The sequence below is a fragment of the Bufo bufo genome, chromosome 8, assembly GCF_905171765.1.
Source record: "Bufo bufo chromosome 8, aBufBuf1.1, whole genome shotgun sequence".
In the NCBI taxonomy this organism is placed as follows: domain Eukaryota; kingdom Metazoa; phylum Chordata; class Amphibia; order Anura; family Bufonidae; genus Bufo; species Bufo bufo.
The window spans coordinates 143,636,791-143,659,898 of NC_053396.1; positions in this window are offsets into that span (position 1 = coordinate 143,636,791).

Here is a 23,108-nt window from a genome sequence, read left to right on the forward strand (position 1 = left end):
TTCCCTAAAGAATTTATCTGTTAGACTTGGCCAGTAGTCTATTTATAGTCTATCTTGCCTAAAGATAGATACTATTCCTTTCAGTGTGTCTAAAGTGGATTCAAAATAGAAGCAACAGAAAATTTTTCGGAAAAGCATCGGAATCTCCCCAGTCCTTAAAGACAGGAATGTTCCGTACTTACCGAATTCCTGTGTACTCAATTCCGGACAGAGCCCCCAGCTGAAAGTATCCTTTCCTTCTCAATGCACCTTGATTCCTTTCTTTGTCCCCGAAGACAGGCCTGGAGAACTATCAATGACACAAACAGTATGATGTCAAAAACAGCTCTGTTTTAATCTTGACCATACGGGCCTTTTATACATCCATCCATACATACAAGAAACAGCTGCGGCTCACATTTCAATAGTGCTGACTAGAAACAGTTCCTTATACAGACAGAAGGTCAATGTAAATATATTCACCCTCTAGTATGATGTCACCCAACCTCCTGTCCTTCATACAGATCATATAGCTTATTCTATTTAACCCTTCACAACCTCTTCCTACACTGGCAAAAGACTGAATGTAAAATGGCGGCCAGATCAGGTTTATTTACAAGGTAGGGGGTATGTCCATGTGCTAAAACGTCTCAATTGGCTGTTTTGTACCACCTGATGGATGTGTCATGGGTCAAAGTTCTTCACAATGTAAAATAATATGGCAGGCGCGAATATGGTGAACAGTGAACGAGTAAAGTTAGCCGTGAAATGACCGCCGGGCGAACTGCAAGGCCATCTCTGTCAGCGGTCAGGGAGAAGCTGAGGGATTGCTAGGAGGTTACCATTCCCTCCTCCCTAGCTTTGGGTCCTAGTCTGTTTACCTGTTGCTGTTTGTTTACTTGGTGTACCTATTATCCCCACTTGCCGTCACAGATTCTGCCTGACCTCTCGGTGCCCTGCACCATTGTGTCCGGCCCCCTTGGGTGAGCTGTTAACCACGCAGAGACTATTTTAGGAGGTAGAGGCCTGCAGCAAAGTTCAGAACCTTATATAGGGGTTAAAGGTTGAATACCAGGGTACTGCCAGGATAATGCCCTTAGGATTAGCACTAGACTACACATGCAGTATTTAGCATATGTCAGGAATGCTGCCAGGTGATTTTTAAATGGGTTGTTGAGCTTTAGCAGCCCCTCTGACAGACCCTCACTTCACTGGACTTGCTGAGGGAACAATATCTTCCTGCTTCCACCACTGGGTTCCAGCTACATTACTCCCCCCCCCTACCAGTGTTGCACTCTGGTCCCCAATAGTAAACTCCAGTTTTAACTGGCTGTAGCGGTCACATTTTCCCCACGTGGTATGCCAGTGACAGGGATCAAGTAAGTTTGCTTCCATATGCAGGTCTGGTGAAGTGCGTATAGAAGGGGATAAAGGGGGATTGGGGAACAGAAATAACCCCTAAACTACACAACCCCTTAAAACGTATTTATTATAATAGATTTGATAAGAGTTGCTGATCAATTCTCCTAACCTGCTGTTAGCTTTGTGTTTCAGAACTGTGCACAGAATTAAATGTAATATGCAAGTGTAAATTCACCTGGATTTTATACATTGAAAGAAATACAATGCTTTCATTAGAATGCAGCTGGAGAGTACATCACAAGAAATGACAAATATGATCAATGAATGAATTATATATAGACCAATAACTGTAATGGAATCTACCTCGAGTGATGAACTATTGACCTGGGAAACAGCAGGTCTTAAAGTCAAGAAAGCTTAACTCAGCTGGAGATTTGATCTGAATACCTGAGAACATTAATAAAAGAAAGATAAATGTTAATGCCATATAATATGTTAGAATCACTGAATATCAGGATATTACAGAGGACAGTTGCTATAACAACACATAAATCACTGAGGACAACTTCCTAAAACTTTAACCTTTAATCTACATACAATAAAAAAAAAAAAGATAAATGTGGTCCAGACTGGACCATGATAACTATAGTGCCAAAAGCTGTCAAATACAATGGACGGTTAGCAAAAAATGAGGAAAATAAAATACATCTGGGACAGAGAATCAAGATACAATATGTCTGTCCTTGTTCATGCCCTTACAAATACTGCTAAGCCCAGAGATGTACTTTAAAGGTAGGTTCACACTGTCCACGTACCTGGGCTAATTTGTCATTATATAGCCCTATCACTTTGACCTAACATACAACGCGTTTCCCCTTCTAGATAATCAAAGGTTCATCAGGGTATCAACGATATCAGTATGATAATAGGATGCCATATATAGAGATAAATAAATCATAAATAGTCCTCGGACGACATGCGTCTCAGGACTCACTTCACTTGGAGATACAATCTCCCCGCCCTCATGCTTTCCATACCTCTCTCTGGAAAGCCAGGGATGGGACCAAGCTACCAGCTTGGTCCCGTCCCTGGCTTTCCAGAGAGAGGTATGGAAAGCTTGAGGGTGGGGAGATTGTATCTACAACTGAGTCCTGAGATGCATGGCTTCCAGGGACTATTGGTGGAGACATTTGGGGAGGATATTTTATGCTGCCACCAAATAATGGTGTTTAGCTTTGGTCATGGGACTGTGAGGGGCGGAGTTGAGGATTGAGCTGACCAATCGAGTTGGAGCCCGCCCAGTATCATTTAAATGAGAGCCCATGTCTATATAGTATACCATTTAATCTGTATTGGATTCATATCAAGTATATTTTTGTGTTTATACACTGTTAAAAGTGCTCTGTCTCAGAGGCTTATGTCCTTCACCTCATCACAGATGTATGCTGATCTGGGGCGCTCCAGTAATTTATGATTTATTTATCTCTATATATGGCATCCTATTACCATACTGATCCCGTTGGTCCCCTGATGAACCTTTGAACACCATTGAAAGTCAATGGAGAACAGATCTGGTTTCTATTGTGCCAGATTGTGTCAGTGAAAACGGATCTGTCCCCATTGACTTACATTGTGTGCCAGGACGGATCTGTTTGGCTCAGTTTCGTCAGACGGACACCAAAACGCTGCTAGCAGCGTTTTGGTGTCCGCCTCCAGAGCGGAATGGAGACGGATCGGAGGCAAACTGATGCATTCAGAGCGGATCCTTTTCCATTCAGAATGCATTATGGCAAAACTGATCCATTTTGGACCGCTTGTGAGAGCCCTGAACGGATCTCACAAACGGAAAGCCAAAACGCCAGTGTGAAAGTAGCCTAAGATGAAAGCTTAACTAGGGCTGCAATCTCCAGGTATGTGTAAGCAGCTCTAAAAGAAATTAGTGCATTAAAGGAAGCATGGAAAGTGCTGCAGTGCTTGTCAGAGCACCCTGTACCTTCAGCTTGCAGCTCTGCTCTTCCAGAATGTGGAATACGGATCTCAAATACTTTTGCAATGGGCACCTCCCCCCAGGGCCCTTAATAAATGTAATGATGAGCGTCCCAGGCTTAGGAATGCTGAGTGGTATCTTGTGGCCTAAAATGTCCCTTTATGTGTCACAGTGCTCCTACCTGGATACAACTGGACCCCAGGCTTTGGCTCTGAGGCAATAAATAGGGGGAATAATTGAGGGATTGAACAAAGCATTGAGTCCAGACCTTATATAAAGTTGAACAGCAGCTTTACTTGAATAAATGTTCATCCAAGACAATCTTCAATATTTATCTTGGTCCCAGCAGGCTTTAGCATTAAAACTTGACAGGCAAGCTCGTCTCTGCTACAGTTGTTTCTCTGTGGCTCTCCTATACTGACAGGCTGGCTGTATAACTCAGACTCTTCTGTCTGCTGCACTTTCTCTCTTTGTAGTCTGACTCTTAAGTTATGCCAGGGAACTATGATCCTGGCTTCTGAGGCTTTATTCTTTGACCTCCATCGCCAGCAGAGCTGAAGGTGCTCTGGCTGGCTTGGGCACATCCAGCAGAGACCTGTCCAGCACACCCTCCCTTGGCAGGGGGTAAGCTGGAACTCACTAACTCTGGTCCCCACCCTTACTGCAGGAAGTGGGGAGACCCCACTCCTCCACAGAGGGGGGTTAGAATGAAATGGAAAGCTTCATTCTACTTAATTATAGCTCTGCCGTGTTTGCTGCCACCTGCTGGTGAACCAGGCATATTACATTTGAACATAACAGTTGCAAAAAATTAGAAATAGGAATGCCCCGTGTGGTGGACCAGAAAAAAATACACAAGATTACATTATATTAGCCCATTAAAGATAGTAGCGGGGTGAAGAAGTGGTAATGCCACTCTGGAGTGTCACACTTTCTTTAGATTAATACCCCACATGCTGTAAAAGCAGAGTAGAGCTGATGCAAGCTGAAGGCGAAGAGAAGCGCTGATGCCCCTCCCGTGCTTTCATTAAAAGCGACGGTCCACTTTAAAACTGGGTTCCCATCTAGAGGTAATGATGTGTCCTGCGGCCAATTGCTGCATGGGAAAATTTGCTGCAAATAGCTGCAGTTTTTCGATGTGGGTTTTGGTCATGAATTTTCTACAATCATGAATCATCACAAATCATGTTTTAACCCCTTAAGGACACAGCCTTTTTACACCTTAGGACCAGGCCATTTTTTGAAAATCTGACCAGAGTCCCTTTAAGTGCTGATAACTTTAAAACGGTTTGACTTATCCAGGCCGTTCTGAGATTGTTTTTTCGTCACATATTGTACTTCATGACACTGGTAAAATGGAGTCAAAAAAAAAATTTTTTTTGCACCAAAAAATACCTAATTTAACAAAAATTGGAAAAAAAATTGCAAATTTCAAAGTTTCAGTTTCTCTACTTCTGTAATACATAGTAATACCCCCAAAAATTGTGATGACTTTACATTCCCCATATGTCTACTTCATGTTTGAATTGTTTTGGGAATGATATTTTATTTTTTGGGGATGTTATAAGGCTTAGAAGTTTAGAAGCAAATCTTGAAAATTTTCCGAAATTTACAAAAACTCAATTTCTAGGGACCAGTTCAGGTCTCAAGTCACTTTGCGAGGCTTACATTATAGAAACCACCCAAAAATGACCCCATCTAAGAAACTACACCCCTCAAGGTATTCAAAACTGATTTTGCATACGTTGTTAACCCTTTAGGTGTTGCACAAGAGTTATTGGCAAATAGGGAGGAAATTTGAGAATTTCATTTTTTTGTCTAATTTTTCATTTTAACCCATTTTTTCCACTAACAAACCAAGGGTTAACAGCCAAACAAGACTGTATCTTTATTGCCCTGACTCTGCCATTTACAGAAACACCCAATATGTGGCCGTAAACTACTGTACGGCCACACAGCGGGGCGTAGAGTGAAAGGTGCGCCGTTTGGTTTTTGGAAGGCTGATTTTTATGGACTGGTTTATTTACACCATGTCCCATTTGAAGCCCCCTGATGCACCCCTAGAGGAGAAACTCCCTAAAAGTGACCCCATCTAAGAAACTACACCCCTCAAGGTATTCAAAACTGATTTTACATACGTCGTTAACCCTTTAGGTGTTGCACAAGAGTTATTGGCAAATGGCGATGAAATTTGAGAATTTCATTTTTTTGCCTAATTTTCCATTTTAACCCATTTTTTCCACTAACAAAGCAAGGGTTAACAGCCAAACAAGACTGTATCTTTATTGCCCTGACTCTGCTGTTTACAGAAACACCCCATATGTGGCCGTAAACTACTGTACGGGCACACAGCGGGGCGTAGAGTGAAAGGTGCGCCGTTTGGTTTTTGGAGGGCTGATTTTGCTGGACTGTTTTTTTGGCACCATGTCCCATTTGAAGCCCCCCTGATGCACCCCTAGATTATAAACTCCATAAAAGTGACCCCATCTAAGAAACTACACCCCTCAAGGTATTCAAAACTGATTTTACAAACTTTGTTAACCCTTTAGGTGTTGCACAAGATTTAATGGAAAATAGAGATACAATTTCAAAATTTCACTTTTTTGGCAGATTTTCCATTTTAATATTTTTTTTCCAGTTACAAAGCAAGGGTTAACAGCCAAACAAAACTCATTATTTATGGCCCTAATTCTGTAGTTTACAGAAACACCCCATATGTGGTCGTAAACAGCTGTACGGGCACACGGCAGGGCGCAGAAGGAAAGGAACACCATATGGTTTTTGGAAGGCATATTTTGCTGGACTGGTTTTTTTGACACCATGTCCCATTTGAAGCCCCCCTGATGCACCCCTAGAGTAGAAACTCCAAAAAAGTGACCCCATTTTAGAAACTACGGGATAGGGTGGCAGTTTTGTTGGTACTAGTTTAGGGTACATATGATTTTTGGTTGCTCTATATTACACTTTTTGTGCGGCAAGGTAACAGGAAATAGCTTTTTTGGCACAGTTTTTTTTTTGTTATTTACAACATTCATCTGACAGGTTAGATCATGTGGTAATTTTATAGAGCAGGTTGTCACGGACGCGGAGATACCTAATATGTATACAATTTTTTTTATTTATGTAAGTTTTACACAATTATTTCATTTTTAAAACCAAAAAAATGTTTTAGTGTCTCCATAGTCTAAGAGCCATAGTTTTTTCAGTTTTTGGGCGATTATCTTAAGTAGGGTCTCATTTTTTGCGGGATGAGATGACGGTTTGATTGGCATCTATTTTGGGGTGCATATGACTTTTTGATTGCTTGCTATTACACTTTTTGTGACGTAAGATGACAAAAAATGGCTTTTTTTACACCGTTTTTATTTTTATTTTTTTACGGTGGTCATCTGAGGGGTTAGATCATGTGATATTTTTATAGAGCCGGGCGATACGGACGCGGCGATACCTAATATGTATACTTTTTTTTTATTTATGTAAGTTTTACACAATGATTTCATTTTTGAAACAAAAAAAATCATGTTTTAGTGTTTCCATAGTCTGAGAGCCATAGTTTTTTCAGTTTTTGGGCGATTATCTTGGGTAGGGTATGATTTTTGCGGGATGAGATGACGGTTTGATTGTTACAATTTTGGCGTACATGCGACTTTTTTGATCACTTTTATTACCTTTTTTGGGAAGTAAGGTGGGCAAAATTTCAATTTCATCATAGTTTTTTATTTTTTATTTTTATGGTGTTCACCGTTCGGGTAAAGTAACATGACCGTTTTATAGATCAGGTCGTTACGGACGCGGCGATACCAAACATGTGTAGGGAATTTTATTTTTTTCATTTTTTATCAGTGATAAATGTGTTTTTTGATTTTTACTTTTTTTTCACTTTTATTCACTTTTTTTTGACCCAGACCCACTTGGTTCTTGAAGATCCAGTGGGTCTGATGTCTGAATAATACAGTACAGTACAATATATATTGTTCTGTACTGTATTTTACTTACACTGAACAGATCTATGCCTTTCAGCACAGATCTGTTCAGCACCATGGACAGCAGGACGCCTGAGAGGCGTCCTGTTGCCATGGGAACCTTCCCCGTCTGCTCAGAACTTCGCAGACGGGGAAGGGTAAGGACGGGGCTGTCGGGGGGCTGTCTGGGGGCTCTCTCCCTCCCCATCGGGGGGCTGCAAAGGCACAGCAGCCCCCCGATGGGAGAGGGAGGGAGCTCCCTGCGCTGTTAACCTTTTCCATACAGCGGTCCGTACGGACCGCTGTATGGAAAGGGTTAAACGGCTGACATCGCATCGCAGATGTCAGCCGTTTATACCAGGGTGCCAGCAATGTGCTGGCACCCTGGTATCCCCACTAGACACCAACGATTATACAAGGGGAGGCGGGCGGGGGATCGCCTCCCGCACCGCCCACACCGCCCGCAACCCTCCCCCTGCACCTCCCGCCACCATAAAAATCATTCGGGGGTGCAGGGGGGGGTGAATAAAACTTTTTTTTTAGGCATATAAAGTTTCTGATCCCCGCGGTCAGGGACTGCGGGGACCAGAAACTTCAGAAATCGCAGCAAACCGCAGGTCTGAATTGACCTGCGGTTTGCCGCGATCGCCGACATGGGGGGGTCACGGGACCCCCCTGCGCATTTAGCCTAGGTGCCTGCTCAATGATTTGAGCAGGCACCGGGTTCCGATCACTGCCAGCCGCACGGCAGTGATCGAAAATACACAGGGCGTACATGTACGCCCTGTGTCCTTAAGTACCAGGGCACAAGGGCGTACCTGTACGCCCTATGTCCTTAAGAGGTTAAAAGATCTTGTTAAAAATCTTTTGAAAATTATGTGGCCAATAACCGCATCTCAAAGTTTTGCAGTGCTGTAATTGCTATGTGGAAAATTAATCACACAACCAGACCTGTCTATCAGAAACCTCAAATGAAGAACACTACATGCAAAACAAGTGCATGAGCAGTGTAAGGAGACTGATGGAGGAGTCTGGCCACATGACCCTCTTTTGGTGACTATTTCAAGACTGAGATTTTTTTTAATTGCCTGGCTGTGCACACCATTGAATTGAAGAAAAAAATAACAGTTTATATTTCCAGATCCCAGAGTTGCTGGGGTGTTGTTTGGACATTCCAACTGCTATGTAGGTTTGCCTTCTGATATGAACGACTATGGGAAACAATTTAGATACCGTTCTTAGTCCCTCTGCAGTGGCGTGGATGCGCCAAAGTTATGTGGAGGTGCAGGCTTCTACATAACTTTGTTGCTTCTCCAGCAGACTGTGCAACATACTAAAATCTACACAATCTCCCTTGTAGGCGTAGATTAAAGTTATTTTCCATGACAAAAACTGGTGTGGAAAATGATAAATTATATGGGACTACCAGCCGTCCTCGTCTCTGTCCACACCACGCCCCCTTTTCTCGGCACTCAGGAGTGGCAAAAAGTCGCCGATTTTTCCACAAAAACCCATTGCAACAAAATGTGTAACATTAATTCACCAAAAAGTGACATTTTATTCATAATAAATGTCCTCCTATGTGTCTATAGAAGAATTAAAATAAGACTCAGAGACATGAAGAAAGAAGAGAGGTTGATGGGACAAGAGAGTGAACAAGTGTTTATGTACTCCTGCATGCAGGTGAATAGCCTAATGACCAGCTGGTCTTCACCTTCTTGTCAAGGCTTGACACACAAGAAATGGCAAGAGATGCCTGCTGAGCATTTCAGTGGCTGAGGCAGATCGTCATTATGGCCAATGATTGGCCGAGCGGGCATCTCTTGCCATTTCTTGTCTTTTGAGTGGGGATTCAGTGAGCATTGGAACAGCAGAAGCAGGGGATCGGTGAGGTGAGTAATACTTCTTTTTTATCCATTCTGAGCCTTGTTTGAAAAAATGTTTTCCCACTAGGAAACACCTTTAACTCTAGAAAGGTTCTATCTGACAAAAGGTGAGGCAAAACTGCTATTATACTAAATTAAATATTGAAAGAGCCTTTATTATCTCAACATTTGGGTGTAGAAAGATGTGCTTTAAATGGGTTATCCCAGCTTCAATATTCTCTATAATCAAGATGGGAGTTAAGTGAGGAAGTTAATTAAAGAGGTTGTCCAAGAATTTCATATTGATTACCTATTCTCAGGATAATTCATCAACATCATATCTGTGGGGGTCTTACTTATGGAACCCCCATGATCAGCTGACTGCTTCACCATCTTCCTAGGCCTGTGACGTCACATTCATCAGTAGTGTTGATCACGAATATTCGAATTGCGAATTTTAATCGCGAATATAGGCACTTCGAGAATTCGCAAATATTTAGAATATCGCAAAATATATTCGTAATCGCGAATATTCGATTTTTTTTTAAATACCAGTTCATGCGAATTTTCGCAATCAAGAAAATAATGCGTAGAGATCATGAATTCGCAAATTCTCAAATATATGGCAAATATTCACCCAAATATTTGCGAAATATCGCAAATTCGAATATTGCCCCTTCTGCTCATCACTATTCATCAGTCACATGGCCTGGGGCTCAGCTGCAATACTAAGCACAGCTGCTATCCAATGCTTGGTAAAATGCAAGGAGGCCATGGCTCTTCAGAAAACAGCTGATCAGTGGGGGTGCCGGGTGTCGGAACCCCGTCGCTCCTGATACTGATTACCTAACCTATAAATCCTCAATATTAAACACCCGGAAACCCATTCCAAATAACATATACACTGCGTGCAGAATTATTAGGCAAATGAGTATTTTGACCACATCATCCTCTTTATGCATGTTGTCTTACTCCAAGCTGTATAGGCTCGAAAGCCTACTACCAATTAAGCATATTAGGTGATGTGCATCTCTGTAATGAGAAGGGGTGTGGTCTAATGACATCAACACCCTATATTAGGTGTGCATAATTATTAGGCAACTTCCTTTCCTTTGGCAAAATGGGTCAAAAGAAGGACTTGACAGGCTCAGAAAAGTCAAAAATAGTGAGATATCTTGCAGAGGGATGCAGCACTCTTAAAATTGCAAAGCTTCTGAAGCGTGATCATCGAACAATCAAGCGTTTCATTCAAAATAGTCAACAGGGTCGCAAGAAGCGTGTGGAAAAACCAAGGCGCAAAATAACTGCCCATGAACTGAGACAAGTCAAGCGTGCAGCTGCCAAGATGCCACTTGCCACCAGTTTGGCCATATTTCAGAGCTGCAACATCACTGGAGTGCCCAAAAGCACAAGGTGTGCAATACTCAGAGACATGGCCAAGGTAAGAAAGGCTGAAAGACGACCACCACTGAACAAGACACACAAGCTGAAACGTCAAGACTGGGCCAAGAAATATCTCAAGACTGATTTTTCTAAGGTTTTATGGACTGATGAAATGAGAGTGAGTCTTGATGGGCCAGATGGATGGGCCCGTGGCTGGATTGGTAAAGGGCAGAGAGCTCCAGTCCGACTCAGACGCCAGCAAGGTGGAGGTGGAGTACTGGTTTGGGCTGGTATCATCAAAGATGAGCTTGTGGGGCCTTTTCGTGTTGAGGATGGAGTCAAGCTCAACTCCCAGTCCTACTGCCAGTTTCTGGAAGACACCTTCTTCAAGCAGTGGTACAGGAAGAAGTCTGCATCCTTCAAGAAAAACATGATTTTCATGCAGGACAATGCTCCATCACACGCGTCCAAGTACTCCACAGCGTGGCTGGCAAGAAAGGGTATAAAAGAAGAAAATCTAATGACATGGCCTCCTTGTTCACCTGATCTGAACCCCATTGAGAACCTGTGGTCCATCATCAAATGTGAGATTTACAAGGAGGTAAAACAGTACACCTCTCTGAACAGTGTCTGGAAGGCTGTGGTTGCTGCTGCACGCAATGTTGATGGTGAACAGATCAAAATACTGACAGAATCCATGGATGGCAGGCTTTTGAGTGTCCTTGCAAAGAAAGGTGGCTATATTGGTCACTGATTTGTTTTTGTTTTGTTTTTGAATGTCAGAAATGTATATTTGTGAATGTTGAGATGTTATATTGGTTTCACTGGTAAAAATAAATAATTGAAATGGGTATATATTTGTTTTTTGTTAAGTTGCCTAATAATTATGCACAGTAATAGTCACCTGCACACACAGATATCCCCCTAAAATAGCTAAAACTAAAAACAAACTAAAAACTACTTCCAAAAATATTCAGCTTTGATATGAATGATTTTTTTGGGTTCATTGAGAACATGGTTGTTGTTCAATAATAAAATTAATCCTCAAAAATACAACTTGCCTAATAATTCTGCACTCCCTGTATGTTAAGCGGTCCCCTGCTATCTATTGTTTTTCACCTTTCTGGTATGATCAAAACTGTTTTCCATAGTTAAGGCAGCAGTTCCATAGCAGTGGCTGAGCTTGCACAGTTCTTCTTCTTTGCTTTCTGATGGAGATCGCTGGGATAGAATGAACATGCATGCTGGAGCATGCACAAAAGCTCCTTTCCCAGCTGCTTCCATCATCCTGCTAGACAAGATGTTCACAGTCCCCTCCCTTCAACAGTAAAACGTGCACCCCGGCAAGTAACATAACTCCATCGTCTCCACCACAAACGTTCATCTAGAAGTAATTTAGCTACACAAGAAATGCCGTCACTCATCAATCATCTGCCCTGCTGTTAGGTTTGAACAGAAAACTTCCCTCTTCCAACTGTGTACACCAAACTAGTGATGAGTGAAGCGAGCTTCTGATCCTAGATCCAAAGTCGCTTTACTCAAAACGTCAGATCCATCTCCGTACAGCATTACATTGTACGGCCTCTGATGAGGCAAAGTGAGTGGAAAACCACTTTAAAACTTGGATCCAAACTCAGATTCTGTTCCGAGGTACCAGACTCAACGGAAACTGAGTTCGGATCCAAGTTTTAAAGTGGTTTTCCACTTAAAAAATCAAATACCGAAGTTATTCACTGAAGTCTTGCGAAACTTTGTGAATAACTGAATTTGCCTCATCAGAGGCCATGCATTTTTAATGCTACATGGAGATGGCTCTCCACACAGCATTAATACAAAATTTTGAGCGAAGCGACTTCTGATCTAAGATCCGAAGCTCGCTTCACTCATCACTACACCTAAAGGCAGGGCAGCTGAACAATGAACAAGGGTCTGCAGCAAGATAACCTGACAGCATTTCTTGTGTAGTTGATTTACTGTTAGCTAAACATCTGTTTGTGAAAGTATTCTAAGGAAGCCACTTCGACTTCACATGATATGAGATCGTGCATCTGGTGAGAACGTCAGATGTTTTACTAAAGTCCTGCCTACAGCCAGAGAAAACTGAGGAAAAGGAGATAGTTGTAGGAAGATGGAAGGGGGAGTAAACTCACTGATGACAAAACCTCTTTAAGCTTATATTAGATGGGCAGAAAATCGTGCAGATCATTGCTAACAAGCATTCACTAGCTGATCAGGCAATAGGAATCTTTCAGGAGGTTTAAGAATCAACGTATGCCGGCGGCAGATCGAGGTGTCTAATCACGATCTGCTGCCGGCAAACAATGATTCAGTATGTATCACGGTCAGCGTGACTATCACATACGTGACGCAGAGGGAGGGAACAAGGAAGGCCCTGCCCAAGTGAGAGGGAAGGTGGTGACCCCTGACTCACCTAGCGGCTGGCACCTGGCTGCCCTGACGTCCCTAGACGGGTTCCTCACCCGTACGCCGATCACGTGCCTAAAGCCCTGGCTTTCCCTAAGCTGAGCCCTAGATAGTGAACAGGGCGGTGGGAACACTAGTCCGCACCACTAGCTCTAAAGGAAAACACCAAGGGAAGGACAGACAATACAAACTCAACATATAATCCCAGGTGGGCGACAACAGGAGACAACAAGAAGCCTAACAGGGATCCGGAGGGTAGCACTCTGGAACGACAACCAGGATTCACAACTCCAGTGGGTCAGTATAGATGTCCAGGCAGGAAGCTCTATAACTGGCAACTAGAGAAGTGTGAGGGGAGAATATAAGGAGGTTGGGAGTGGCAGACAAGAAACAGCTGAGGAGGAGAAGCTACGGATCCCTGATTGAGACAAAAAGGATAGCAAGGAAAACACAGAAAACAATCACTAAGAAACAACGTGATCTTTAGATATAGAGCGCGCAGCCACCCGCTGCGACCTCCTGACCCCGGGTATAACAGAGTCAGACGTGGCTCTTGATACCCTCGTGACAGTACCCCCCCTTTCACGAGGGGCCTCCGGACACTCAGGACCAGGTCTCTCCGGATGAGAGGTATGGAAAGCCTGAATTAACCTGTTGGCGTTTACCTCTGACGCTGGAACCCACATTCTTTCCTCGGGACCGTAACCCCTCCAATGCACCAGATACTGAAGAGAGCAGCGGACCCGACGAGAATCAACAATTCTGGCTATTTGAAACTCCAGATTACCATCCACAATAACAGGAGGAGGTGGCAGTGGTGATGGTTCTAGAGGTGGAACATACTTCTTGAGTAACGATTTATGGAAGACATTATGGATCTTAAAAGTCTGAGGTAGCTCCAGGCGAAAAGCCACAGGGTTAAAAACGGCTACTATTTTATAAGGACCAATGAACCTAGGGCCCAGTTTCCAAGAGGGAACCTTCAACTTAATATTCCTAGTAGACAACCACACATAGTCATTCACTCCTAGGTCCGGACCTGGCGACCGTTTCTTATCGGCCATGCATTTATATTTACCACTCATCTTTTTCAAGTTAACTTGCACCTTCTGCCATACCGATGAAAGAGATGAAGAAAACCTTTCCTCTTCGGGAACCCCAGAAGACCCCCCCTCTCTGAAAGTACAAAATTGGGGATGAAAACCGTATGCACCAAGGAATGGTGACTTGCCAGTGGACTCCTGATAATGATTATTTATGGCAAACTCAGCTAACGGTAAATATGATGACCACAACTCTTGGTTTTCAGACACAAAACACCTTAAATATGTTTCTAGGTTTTGGTTGGTACGCTCAGTCTGTCCATTCGACTGAGGATGGAAAGCTGAGAAAGGACAAGTGTACCCCCAAACGGGAACAAAAAGCTTTCCAAAACTTAGAAATAAACTGGGTTCCCCGTGAAGCTTCACAATTTCACTGATAAACACCTGAGCAAGAGTTTTAGCATTAGGAAGTGCGGGTAGCGCAATAAAGTGTACCATTTTGCTAAACCTGTCTACTACTACCAAAATAACTGTTTTACCCGCAGACAACGGTAAGTCAGTGATGAAATCCATTGACAGATGTGTCCATGGCCTATTGGGGATAAAAAGTGGCAATAAAGACCCTGCTGGACGTGTATGAGAGACTTTCGCGCGTGCACAAGTAGAGCAAGTAGACACGAAATCCATAACATCCTGACGCAACCTTGGCCACCAAAAACGACGAGATAATAGCTCCAAGGTTGCTTTACTACCCGGGTGCCCAGCAAGTGCCGAATTATGATGTTCTTTTAATAATTCAAGACGCAGGTTTAACGGTACAAACAATTTCTCTGAGGAGCAAGAGGCCGGGGCGTCCCCCTGGGCCTCTAACACCTTTCCCTCTAGAACAGAGTATACAGCAGAGACAACCACTCCTCTTTGTAAAATAGGTACCGGATCACTAACATTACCCCCTCCAGGGAAACTACGAGATAACGCTTCTGCCTTGGTATTTTTTGCCCCAGGACGATAGGTGATAACAAAGTTAAATCTGGTAAAGAATAGCGACCACCTAGCTTGTCTAGGGGTGAGACGCTTAGCCGATTCTAGGTACAGAAGGTTTTTGTGATCCGTAATTACCGTGACGGGGTGGATTGCTCCCTCTAAGAAGTGACGCCACTCTTCAAGCGCCAGTTTAATCGCCAACAGTTCCCTATTTCCAACATCATAGTTCTTCTCTGCAGAAGATAATATTTTGGAAAAGAAAGCGCAAGGGCGCCATTTGCCAGGAGACGGACCCTGAGACAATACAGCCCCCACTCCCACCTCTGACGCATCTACCTCAACAATAAAAGGCTGGAAGACATCAGGTTGAATTAGAACAGGTGCCGAGGTAAACCTCTCTTTTAGAGAGGAAAATGCATTTTTAGCGGCGTCAGACCATTTGGAAAAATCAGTCCCCTTCCTAGTCATGTCGGTAAGGGGTTTAACGATCACTGAATAATTTTTAATGAACATTCTATAGAAATTTGCGAAACCCAAAAACCGTTGTAGGGCTTTAAGGTTCTCAGGAAGATCCCAATCTAAAATTGCCTGGACCTTCCCAGGATCCATACGGAAACCTGAAGCAGATAATAGATATCCCAGGAACTGTATTTCCTGAACGGCGAAGACACATTTTTCAATTTTCGCATATAATTTATTCGTCCGTAGGACCTGCAGTACTTGCCTGACATGCACCTCATGTGTTTTCAGATCAGCCGAATAAATTAAGATATCATCTAGGTATATGACTACAAACCTGCCGATGAGATGACTAAAAATATCATTAACGAAATGTTGGAAGACAGCGGGGGCATTGGTCAGACCGAAAGGCATAACTAGATTTTCATAATGCCCCTCAGGGGTGTTAAAAGCTGTCTTCCACTCATCCCCTTCCCTGATACGAATCAGATTGTAGGCCCCCCTAAGATCAAGTTTGGAGAACCACCTAGCACCCGCAATCTGGTTAAACAGGTCAGGAATGAGAGGAAGAGGGTATGGGTCTCGGATGGTTATCTGGTTTAGCTCACGGAAATCTAGGCAAGGACGCAGGCCCCCATCTTTCTTTTTAACAAAGAAAAACCCTGCAGCCACGGGTGAAGAAGAGGGTCTGATGTGTCCCTTAGCCAGACTCTCGGAGATATAATCTTTCATGGCTTGTCTCTCGGGACCCGAAAGATTATACAACCTGAACTTGGGTAATTTTGCACCGGGAATCAGGTTAACCGGGCAATCATAAGGACGATGAGGTGGTAGCTTCTGACAACCCTTTTCAGAAAAAACGTCCTCAAAGTCCGAAATAAATGTAGGTAGGGAAGCTATGGAGGCGATTAAGCAATTGTTATTTAAGCAATTCTATCTGCAATGCTCACTCCACTCCAATATCTCCCTGGCCTGCCAATCCACCACTGGATTGTGCGCTACCAACCAGGGGAGACCCAATACCACAGGAGAGGGAAGGCCCTCCAGAACGTAACATGAAAGACACTCATTATGGTGGTCCCCTACCCGAAGGTGTAAATTATGAACAATGTGGGTGAGGTTTCTCTGAGACAGAGGAGCCGAATCTATAGCGAATACGGGAATAGGTCTCTGCAGCGTGCAGAGAGACAAACCCATAGTGCGGGCAAAATGGGCATCTATCAAATTTACCCCTGCTCCACTGTCTAGAAAAAAAGAAATAGACTCTGTCTTAACACCAAAAACAATAACCGCTGGTAACACAAATTGAGATGTTCGTATGGAGGAAACGTATACCCCCCGGCTGACATCCTCCGCACAGCCTGGGGTTAGTAGTTTTCCGACGGTCTTTTGTTTTTGAGAAAAGAGGGACAGACATTAATGAAATGACCCTTCCCCCCACAGAAAAAACAAGCCCCCCCCCTGCGGCGAACCTCAGGAGGACGGACCTGACGAGAAGTTCCGCCTAGCTGCATAGGCTCATCTAAGTCAGTACAGACTAATTGTTGTTTGGGAGAGGTAACCAATTGCTCAGGAATTTTCGATCTCTCCCTAAGACGCCTATCTATTCTGATAGAGAGGGACATAACAGCATCAAGGGAAAGGGGGGTCTCATACAGCGCCAGTGCATCCTTAACCCTTTCAGATAACCCAGAGCAGAACTGACTCCTGAGAGCCGGGTCGTTCCACTGAGTATCCGTAGCCCACCTACGGAACTCTGAGCAATATTCCTCTGCTGACCGATCTCCCTGTAGGAGTCTCCGTAACTTCGACTCAGCCAGGGCGACTCGGTCAGGGTCATCATATATGAGACCCAAAGCCCCAAAAAATCCCTCCACTGACCGGAGAGCCTGGGAACCAGGGGGTAACGAGAACGCCCAGGATTGTGGGTCCCCCTGAAGCAGGGAAATGACAATCCCTACCCGCTGTTCTTCATTACCTGAGGAGTAAGGGCGCAACTTAAAGTATAATTTGCAGGCCTCACGGAACGTCGCAAATTTGTCCCTTCCCCCAGAAAATCTGTCAGGAAGAACAACCTTGGGTTCTGTAACTACCTGGTTACCCATAGCAACCGCTGGGGGTGCGGTCTGCTGCATTTGCTGCTGTTGTTGGAGGACAGACGACTTCAATCCTGCCACCTCCAAAGACAGGCCTTGAAGCTGTTTTGCCAAGGCAGCAATAGGATCCATATTGGATTCTAAGTAGAGAAAAAAAACAACCCAAAATTTTTTATATTTTTTTTCTCTCAAAAAGTAGGGCCAGTTATAATATCATGGTCGGCGTGGCTATCACATACGTGACGCAGAGGGAGGGAACAAGGAAGGCCCTGCCCAAGTGAGAGGGAAGGTGGTGACCCCTGACTCACCTAGCGGCTGGCACCTGGCTGCCCTGACGTCCCTAGACGGGTTCCTCACCCGTACGCCGATCACGTGCCTAAAGCCCTGGCTTTCCCTAAGCTGAGCCCTAGATAGTGAACAGGGCGGTGGGAACACTAGTCCGCACCACTAGCTCTAAAGGAAAACACCAAGGGAAGGACAGACAATACAAACTCAACATATAATCCCAGGTGGGCGACAACAGGAGACAACAAGAAGCCCAACAGGGATCCGGAGGGTAGCACTCTGGAACGACAACCAGGATTCACAACTCCAGTGGGTCAGTATAGATGTCCAGGCAGGAAGCTCTATAACTGGCAACTAGAGAAGTGTGAGGGGAGAATATAAGGAGGTTGGGAGTGGCAGACAAGAAACAGCTGAGGAGGAGAAGCTACGGATCCCTGATTGAGACAAAAAGGATAGCAAGGCAAACACAGAAAACAATCACTAAGAAACAACGTGATCTTTAGATATAGAGCGCGCAGCCACCCGCTGCGACCTCCTGACCCCGGGTATAACGGAGTCAGACGTGGCTCTTGATACCCTCGTGACAGTATGGGGACGAGCGATGGCATTGGCTCCTGCTCCTGATGAAGGGACTTGCCTGTCCCGAAACGCGTTGAGCCGGATTTTTATACATGCAATAAAGACCTTTGAAGAGAAGCACCCGTGTGGTTTTGGCTGCCTTCATCCGTTAAAACTCTAGAAGCGATCCAGGCTGGGGGGGGTACTCGGTTTACAGGTGTATTATGCTTATCCTGGTAAACCGCCCCCCTCGTGAAGTGAGTAAACTTACCTTTGATACCACAATATTTTAATATATATGTCGGTATTTTTTTAAAAACAAAAAACTTTTTATCCATTGTTCTATCTAACTGTACAACATCAAACTGTGTACGACGCTGCAGAACACGGCCTCCTAGGCAATAGAGACTGTATGCAGTGATCCCACTTTTATGTAAAATCTTTTTATCCTTTTATTCTCTCAGCCGAATTTATGTGTGTACTATCACTTGCTCTTTGTATGCAGATATTATTTATTTTATCATTTAATTGAATTTTTTTTACATACATGTATGTAAATTTTTTCTTATACATTTGATATCCCTATACACATTACTATACCATCCCCACTACTACAAACATAACGCGAACGAAAACCTACTACACACTTAAACAGCCCAACATAAATCCACCATTTCCAACATCCACCACTATTGGCGCCCACAAGGGTTTATTAAAAAATAGGCGAGATTTGGAGGGTATCCCTACCCACCAGTCCCCCTGTTTTTGGCTCACTACCTCATCCTATACAGGCAGACTTCCTTGTCGACCTGACTAAACCCAGAGCAGCCTCTAGCACCTATTACCCAACTTCCTCTCCACCCCGCTCCTATCCACCCGAGGCGCCTCAAGTCTTTCAGATCTAGTGGAAACCCATTCCAAGAGATCCGTTTGACCCTCATACTTTCTCTCTCTCTCTCTTATACCCATGGTGTATTGGACAGTGTTTGGTGCAGGAGGTTCCCATAAGAGCTGCTCTGTTCCATGGACATCGTCTGGCTTTGCTAATACACTGATAGTATGGCTGTTTATGTCAAGTATGCAGACACTATACAGGTTTATAATCCCAACACAATCTGCATGTCTCACGTTTTCTCAGTGATAAGACTACTAGATTCTGTTTCTACCTGATGGGAATAAGTTGGAATTTGAAATGTATGTATGCTGCAGGTAATCATGAAATATGCTCACAGTCCCCTCAGGCTATCCATGAAGTAAGAATGACATTATACCAGATCCGTCCCAGCTCATTTCTGGACAGCTGAATACTGTACGGTAATACTGTAAGTCAGCTCTGCTGATGCCAAGAATATTATTCCTGTCATGATTTTGCAATGTGTTGTATATGTTGTGCATGTAGCATCAGATATTAAAAGTAAATTGCTACATTTGATTACGAATAGTTACTTTGCATTCATTCCTTTTGAATTATTTACTTCAAATTCATTTTTCCAGAGACTTAAATGTGATTGCACCAGCACCGAGTTCAATAATTTATAAAACACAGCGGTAACAGCAATGGTATCTGGTATCATTCTCATACTTCTGCTTCAATTCCCCAGTAAATCAGTTTAATTTTGTGTAATTGACAGTATTCCATCCTCAGAGAGCGTTCTATCATTGAATTAATGAACATATAACTGTTTTGCTTACCCATCCAGTAAAGATGATGGAAGGTTAGGTATTTCATGTAACCAAAAGGAATTTAGTTGTAATGCTTAGATAAACATGATACTGTACATTTTTCTAATTCAAGCTGAATTGTCATCAAAAGTTTGATATGAGAAATAGTGTTGAGCGAATCGAAGCAGAATTCGGCCCAAAGTTTAGTAAAACTTTGATTCGCCACAAAGCCGAATTTCCTCGCGCTTCATGGTGATGGATTGATTTTTTTTCCTACAATGGTGATTTCATCACACTCAACGCAGGTTCTTTGATGGGTTTTCTTCAATCAAGATGGGAGTGACCCCCGTCGATCAGCTGTTTGAGAAGGTACCGGCACTCCTGTGAGCTCCGCAGCCTTCTCGCAGCTTACCAAGCACAAGGTCGTAAATTGTATAGCAGCTGTGCATGGTAGTGCGCTCAGCCCCATTGATGTGAATGGGGCTGAGCTGTGATACCAAGCATAGCTGCTATACAATGTATGGTGCTGTGCTTGGTAAGCACGGACAAGGCCACTGCGCTCACAGCAACGCCAGTGCCTTCTCAAATAGCTGATCGGCAGGGATCCCGGGTGTCAGACCCCCATGATCAAATACTGATCACCTATCCAGAGAATAGGTGTTCAGTTGTAAAATCCCTGAAAACTCCTTTAAACCATGACCCTTATCAAGAAGGCACATAAAGTGTCTAACATATAATAAATGTAGAGCAGTGCAGTTTTTTGTCGCAAATTAAGCCAGTAAATGCCATTTTCTAATTTTTGTGATACAGTTACATATCTTAAAGGGGTTGTCTCACTTCAGCCATTGGCATTTATCATGTAGAGAAAGTTAATACAAGCCACTTACTAATGTATTGTGATTGTCCATATTGCCTCCTTTGCTGACTAGATTCATTTTACCATCACATTATACACTACTCGCTTCTATGGTTATGACCACCCTGCAATCTAACAGCGGTGGCCGTGCTTGCACACTATAGGAAAAACAGTCTGCCTTTCTGGTGGCCAAAACTGTAGAAGCTCACATAGGCTGGTATTGTTTCCTATAGTGTGCAAGCACGGCCACCTCTGCTGGATTGCAGGGTGGTTATAGCCATGGAAACTAGCAGTGTGTAATGTGATGGGAAAAATGAATCCAGCCAGCAAAGGAAGGATTATCAAAATACATTGGTAAGTGGTCTGGCACACAACCCCTTTAAGATTCAGTTATTATATGTAGTTTATTTCTTATAAACTGATGTTTTGCATGGATTTTTCTTTTAATATGTAAACCTTCCATACATTTGCATTTTCAAAGCAAATTATAATAAACATCTTTATGGTAGAACAAGAAATTTTCTTTAAGGTTAGTGTTATAATTTTTTACATGCTTCATTTGTCAAAATTAATTGGAGAAGTGCCATGATAATTTATATTATCTATTAACTTAATTTAGCTATTTTTGATGTTTGCTTCAATTATAACACATAATAACTAGAGATGAGCGAATCGAAGGTGACAAAGTAGAATTTTATAAAAATGTCAGTAAAAATGGCTACTGCACATGTTAGAACATTAAGCTAAGAACTCTGGGAATGAGGGATCACCCACAATGCCATACATGCAGCCAATCAGCAGCCAGCCAGCCCCTGTGATATCATAGCCCTATAAATAGCCTCAGCTATCTTGGTTTCTGCCATTTTTCAGTGTACTTAGTGCAGGGAGAGACGTGGCAGGTGCTAGGGACAGTGCTAGGAAAGACTTTATTGTGCTGAAAAATCGATTTTGAAGTTCGGGGAAAGATCATTCAAAGTGCAGGGAAAGGATAGGGAGACATTATCTAATACTATAGGAAGAGAGCATTCCTAGGAATGCTTATTTCTTTTCCAGGGAGGCAAACTCTTCTCCTACTGGTCAGGGATGCAAGTCTAAAACGCTCTTCTGCGCCTCACATCTGAGTATCACCTACGAGCGAAGTTGGCTCCACTCACTAATCTGTGTTGCGAAGTCTACTCTATCTTTCCTCCCACTAATTTGATCTGACTACCTCAGATCTGCTCTTTTCAGACTACATTTTCAACTGCCTAACCTCAACTCCCTCCTGGTCTCAACTCCTCTGTCTCACTAGGTCTGACCTGAGTATATATAGGACCTGAACTTTATCCCCATCTAGTGGCGGAATGTACAAATGGCACCTCATAGGCCTGTTAACAGGGATTTTGCAGATACATAAATGCAAAGTTATACATGACAACCTAGTATTCTTAATAATATAAAAAGTGCTTTTAAGCAGTGCCCACACACACGTAGTAGGACGCTGCATAAGTAAGTGTTGGATTTGCCAAAATGTGGACGCATGAAATCTGTCTCTAATGAAGAAACATCAGTGGCTGTCCTAGCTTCATTCAGCAAGAGCCCACAGCGTAGCATGTCACTGGAGAGTGGCATTAGTCGAACATCCCTTCGGCGGATATTAGCTACTGACAAATGGCACCCTTACAAACTCCAGCTACTGCAGCATCTCAACGAGGATGACCCAGATTGGCGCACTGAATTTGCAGAATGGGAAAAACAAAAATTGGAACAGGACCCTCAGTTTACGCAGAAGATTTTGTTCAGTGATGAGGCAAACTTTTATGTGAATGGTGAAGTTAACAAACAAAACAACCGCTATTGGTCTGACACTAACCCACATTGGATAGATCCCTCCAAGACTGTTGGAACAAAAAAATTGATGGTATGGTGTGGTATATTGGGTACAAAGATAGTGGGGCCATTGTTCATCAATGGAAACCTCAAGGCCACTGGATATGCAAACTTACTACATGATGATGTGTTTCCCTCTTTATGCACTGAAGCTGGCACATTCCCTGAGTTTTTCCAGCAAGATGGTGCACCACCACATTATGGGTGTCAGGTCCGAGCATTCCTAGATGAACAGTTTCCTGGAAAGTGGATTGGTCATCGTGGGCCAGTTGAATGGCCCCCAAGGTCTCCCGATCTGACCCCCTTAGACTTTTATCTTTGGGGTCATCTGAAG